Genomic DNA, 6,430 nt, shown 5'->3' on the forward strand with positions numbered 1-6,430 from the left:
GGACATATGGCATGCACTAAAAATGGAACATCAAGCAAGAAAGGATGGCGACAGGAGATGAACACGATATAAAATCATTCAGTATCCAAGATGTCCTAATTGCTCGAAATCCCCAATCCGGATAAATCAAGACAACCAAACAAAAAAAAACATTAGTGCATTACAGACATAACCACGCAAAAAAGCTGCACAACAGCTAGTACTAATCAAATAATTTATTTATGGCCATAAATAAAACAATGGTTGTCACTCTGAAATTTAAAAAGAATGATACCAATACAATAGCTAGAAAGCAATACTAACTGTCACACTATCCTTTCTCTGGGGATCCTTTCTCTGGCAAAGTATTACATGCAATAAGTGGCTGAGCCCCATGTGCATTAAACATCCTAAAGCAAAAGCATACATGGAAAGAAACATTACACACTTCACTCTGTTTAAGTACATTATATCTACCACTAAATAGAGGGGATCATCATAATACACAAGAAAATCCATTACCTCGCTTCTTCTAACCCCTTATGTCGACATATGTAGATAAAAGCCTCCAATTATTAAATGATTCCTAGTTTAACCGAAAAGCAAGTGCTTTTTCTTTTGAAAAATATCCGATAGGCATTGCTGCAGGTGAGAACAAATATTTTCGGTGAGCTCCGTCAACAAAACCCCGCAACGAATTATGTAGTACTTTAATATGATAAAATCCAGTTGGAGCAAAGGAAATAAACATCTAGGTACCCATGCAGAAGTTTGAAGCAATATGAGGCAGCTGCACATAGAAGAACTGCACGTACACTACAAGAAAAGTTGCCATGGCCGACGAAGTTGAAGTCGCGCCGTGGTTGCTGGTGACCATGGCCGACGATTTTTGGTCTCTCCGTTGTGCATGTCAAAACGTTTTTTTTCTCGTTTTTTGAGGCCACCTAGCCCGACGAAAACGGCCAAAACGTGGCGTATGGTGGCCCGGCACGTGGTGCATCTCGAAATCTCGGGTTCGCCGGCCGAGTCAACGCAAATCCGCACCGCCGAGGGATGTAGGGCCCAGATGGCAGCCTCTCTCGGCATTGTTTTTTTTCTCGATCGCGCCATCTCGTTCAACGCTCTCCGATCGAGCCGTTTACGATGCGGGATCATGGGTCCCGCATGTCATCCTCTATGAACCAAAATTCTTTCTATTCTTGGATTTTTTTGACCCCCCGATTTCTGGCTACTTCCTTTTTCTTTTGATCCCTTGCCGCCTTGGAAACGTTGAGACCGCCGTCGCTAAATGGGACCCGCATGTCATCCTCTATGTGCAATCAACTTTCTTTTCTTGGAGTTTTTTTTGGCACCTCATATTTGGTCACTTGCCTTTTTCTTTCGATCCCCCGCCGCCTCTCAAACGGTGATATCGCCGTCGCTAAATGGGACCCGCATGTCATCCTCTATGTACTCGTAAAACTTTCTTTTCTTGAATTATTTTTGGCACCTCATATTTGGTCACTTGCCTTTTTCTTTCGATCCCGTCCCGCCTCTCAAACGGTGATACCGCCGTCGCTAAATGGGACCCGCATGTCATCCTCTATGTACTATAAAACTTTATTTTCTTGAATTATTTTTGGCTCCTCATATTTGGTCACTTGCCTTTTTCTTTCGATCCCGTGCAGCCTCTCAAACGGTGATACCGCTCCCGCTAAATGGGACCCGCATGTCATCCTCTATGTACTATAAAACTTTCTTTTCTTGAATTATTTTTGGCTCCTCATATTTGGTCACTTGCCTTTTCCTTTCGATCTCATGCCACATTTGAAACGTTGAGGAACCAGCTGGCTCATGGGACCCGCATGTCATCCTCTATGTACTATAAAAGTTCATTTTCTTGGGTTTTTTTCACCCTCCGATTTTTGGCTATTTCCTTTTTCTTTTGATCCCCCGCCGCCTTTGAAACGTTGAGGACTCTGCTGGCTCATAGGTCCCACATGTCACCTCTATGTACAATCAAGTTTCTTTTCTTGAATTATTTTTGGATCCTGATATTTGGTCACTTGCCTTTTTCTTTCGATCTCATGCCACGTTTGAAACGCTGCTGGCTCATGGGACCCGGATGTCATCCTCTATGTACAATCAACTTTCTTTTTCTTTTGATCTCAAGCCGCATTTGAAACGTTGAGACCGCCGGCCGCTAAATGGGACCCGCATGTCATCCTCTATGTACAATAAAGTTTCTTTTCTTGGATTATCTTTGGCTCCCGATATTTTGTCACTTGCCTTTTTCTTTCGATCTCATGCCGCCTTTGAAACGTTGAGTAAGCTGCTGGCTCATGGGTCCCGCATGTCATCCTCTAAGAACAATAAAAGTTTTCTTTTTGGAGTTATTTTTGACCCCTAATTTCCGGCTATTTGCCTTTTTCTTTTGATCTCCTCGCCCTCTCGAAACGATGAGGACGCTCGTTGGTAGGTCGGTCCCACATGTCATCCTCTATGAACAATAAAAGTTTCCTTTGATGGATTTATTTTGAACCCCTAATTAATTTCTCGGATATTTCCCCGCCGCCTTGGAATCGTTGAGGATGCCGCCGCCTCATGGGTCCCGCATGTCATCCTCTCGTAACGGTAAATGTTTATTTTCTTGGATTTTGTTGACCAAACGATTTTTGGCTTATTTTTTCTTTCGATCACCTGCAGCCTTTAAAACGTTGAGGACGCCGCCGGCTCACGGGTCCCACATGTCAACCTCTATGAACAATAAACGCCGAGGATGCCGCTGCCTCATGGGTCCCGCATGTCATCCTCTCGAACGAAAATGTTTCTTTTCTTGGATTTTTTACCAACATATTTTTGGTTTATTTTTTCTTTCCATCCCCTGCCGCCTTTAAAACGTTGACGACGCTGCTGGCTCATAGGTCCCCGATGTCAGCCTCCTCGTACAAGAAACATGTGATATCTTGATTATTTTGTAGAAAAATAAACAGTGTATTTCGCTCTGAGCTATTGCAAACGGATAAATTAAATCTTTATTTTTACATAAACAAACTTATATGTTGAATCTCCTTGTTTTGTGTTTTTGCGAAGCATAGGACTTTCCTGTTTTTTTAGAAAAATCCGAACTTTCCCGTTTTGGAGTGGGCTGAAATTGTACGAGTCAAAAGGCCCAAGCAGATAGTTCGAAGGCCCGCATGTCCGGATGCAGCCCAATTGAAATCTTTCTTTTCTTGGATTTTTTTCACCCCTCGATTTCCGGCCACTTCATTTTTCTTTTGGTCCCGTGCCACCTTGAAAACGTTGAGATCGCTCGCCGCAAAATGGGACCCGCATGTCATCCTCTATGTACAATAAAATTTCTTTTCTTGGATTATTTTTGGCTCCCGATATTTGGTCACTTTCCTTTTTCTTTCAATCTCATGCCGACTTTGAAACGTTGAGGAAGCCGCCGGCTCATGGGTCCCGCATGTCATCCTCTCGTGAACAATAAAAGTTTCCTTTGTTGGATTTATTTTTTACCCCTAATTTCCGGCTATTTGCCTTTTTCTTTTGATCCCCTCGCCCCTTTGAAACGATGACGGCGCAACTGGCAGTGTCGGTCCCACATGTCATCCTCTATGAACAATAAAGGTTTCCTTTGATAGATTTATTTTTGACCCTAATTAATTTCCGGCTATTTCCTTTTTTTATTTTGATCCCCGCCGCCTTGGAATAGTTGAGGATGATGCCGCCTCATGGGTCCCGCATGTCATCCTCTCGTAAAGGTAAATGTTTCATTTCTTGGATTTTGTTTACCAACTGATTTTTGGCTTATTTTTTTGTTTCGATCTCCCGCCGCCTTTAAAACGTTGACAACGCTATCGCCTCATGGGTCCCCAATGTCAGCCTCCCCATACCGCAAATCCTCTTTCTCGCAAAGGTTGTATTTCTAGCTAGATAGCTAAGGTGGATTCGAATCCGCCGTGGTTCGAGCAGCTCGGTAAGCCTTCTTGCACCGATTAATGGAACTAGTATATAGCAAGGTCAAGACATGTGGCTCGGTGTAATGACTCTATTTGAATCATGTTGTGGATTCAATCTGATAGTTCTCTAACAAAGTCAGCCAAAATAGAAATTAAGTTTTTTTCTAAAACGGAAATGCAAATTAAGATGAACACAAACATTAGTTATCATAATAGCTGATCATACATACATACTTGCTAAGACCAAAAGCTTGCCGTAGTTTTACCACCCATACAATTAATTAGCAGTTCAGATAAGATAACCTTATATAAGTATAACTACAAATGCATTTGCTAAGGGCTCATGGGACAACAGAACTAGACAACCGCAAACTTTATGACCAGCATGTCACAACGGCATCGAAAGATCTTGACCTTCAACTTTGATCCAATGCGAAGTTTGGCACCGTCAATGAACTTTTTCCACCTGGAAGTAACAGCCAAGCGGCCATCTGTGGGACTAACGGAGTACCGTCCCTCCACGGTGAGACCTTCACTCTCCATGACGAGGGAAATCTTGCCCCTTCGGCCAGCATTGAGATCCTTGGAGATACTTTTAGGCAATTTCTGATTCAAAGCAAGAGATACCACCAAAAATTAGTCAATGGCACCAATGCACCGAAGACCGAACCATGTGAGACTTTGAGTAGAGAAGACATCAAGATAAGAGCAGCTTATGCTGTCATATACTCACGAACATAGCCTTCGGATGCGTCCCGGTCACCACACGGGTGGCCACAGCAATGAGCTGAGACCTCGGTGATCCGGGCCGGGCAGGTGCAGGAGCCTCGGGCTGGTACACGAGCCGGTGCCGATGCGGAGACCGCCGGGCAGGTGCAATAAACGGTGCCTCTAGAGGAACCGGTGCTAATGCGAGGAGACTCGTTGGGCAGGTGCAAGAAACGGTGCAGCTAGAGGAACCAAGGCTCGATGCAGGAGCCTCGCTGGGTAGATGCAGTAAACGGAGCCGGTACAGAACCGGTGCCGATGCAGGAGAGTGGGAAGCCGGTGCCGGTGCCGGTGTGGGTGCCCTTTGTGACATCCGCTCCTCGTTCCATCGGGGATCCGTAACTTTGATCATGTTAAACCCAGCAAGCTAGAACAGAGGGAATGGTTTAGAACAACCGCTCGAATGCAGTAATCAAAGGATATGAGTACAAAAAAGTTACATAATATATATTTCGAAGTGTCTCCAACTCGTAAGCGCTACGTATATCCGCCCGTTTGAGTTTCGATCCTCAGCTCGTCGCCCTTCTTCGGACCGTAGTCAAAAGCAAACTTTCTCCAATCATGTCCATACAAATATGTGATGGCCTCGCGTCTTGTAGACATACACCTCATAGACCGTCTAGGTGTTCATCAATTTTCCATTGCCATGCATAGTGAAAGACCCTTCATGCGGACACATCCGGTTAATCATTGGACGAAGTTCACAAGGTACAGATCTGCAGTGAAAATTGATACTAATGTAAGAAGCAGGAAGACTAAAAACAAGACTTTACTATATGCCAATTCATGCTAAACCACCGAGAATTCATACCCGTAACTCGTGAAGGAGTTATTATAAAGGTAGATAGAGCCATAGGAGGTGTTATATGCGGGGTATGTACATGGGCCCGCCATATTCCCGCAAGCTCGGCATCGGGATGGTGAAGGAAACATGGGAGGTACTACCGGTGCGTAGCGCTGAATGTAAGTGGAAGAATTAGGTTGTGTAAAGTGCATAGTTCGTAGCAATGCAAATGTTGACAAGCGAGTGCATAACACTATGTTACAAACCGAACAATCAAAATTTAGTGTATGATGAATATAAGCATGCTAATTTGGCGTTTCCGAATTCCAAAAAGCATTAGACAGAGCCGGTGATAATATCAGACATAAATCATGGCATGTAAATGTGGCTTAAGAAAATATAGCCGAACCCTTGGATGGTTACGGCCCGGCTGGTCCTTGGACTTGAGCTTATATAAGCATCCGAAGGTGGGGCCGACAAGAACTTGGTGGCAGCCTCTGCAGATGCCTCATCGGCAGCTAGGTTGCAATCCTTTTGACCAATGAAGGCTTAGCAGTTTCAGTCTGCATATGAAAATTGAAGAGCAACAGACATCAGCAGTGATATATAAAATGAATCTATGAGATACTGATGCATATAGTGCTGGATGTAAGTGGAAGAATAGGGTTGTGTGTGTTTCTAAACTATTGGTAAGCATTAGACAAAGCCGGTGACAAGGGATTAACTTATCAATGCCTATGGATTGTAGGCTAGGGTTTAGTTAGAAGTAGAGGGCAAGTAGATCTCGAAGGTTTCAGCCGAAAAGTACTCGACGAATATGAAAATTAGGGTTCGCAGACAATGATTCGATGATAGAGGGCAAGTAGATCTCAAGGTATTCTTAAATTTTCTAAAAGTACCTGTTTAATACAGTACCAGCTCTATAATGATTCGATGATTTTTCGTCCCTCGACCC

Source organism: Lolium rigidum, chromosome 7, assembly GCF_022539505.1.
Source record: "Lolium rigidum isolate FL_2022 chromosome 7, APGP_CSIRO_Lrig_0.1, whole genome shotgun sequence".
Lineage (NCBI taxonomy): Eukaryota > Viridiplantae > Streptophyta > Magnoliopsida > Poales > Poaceae > Lolium > Lolium rigidum.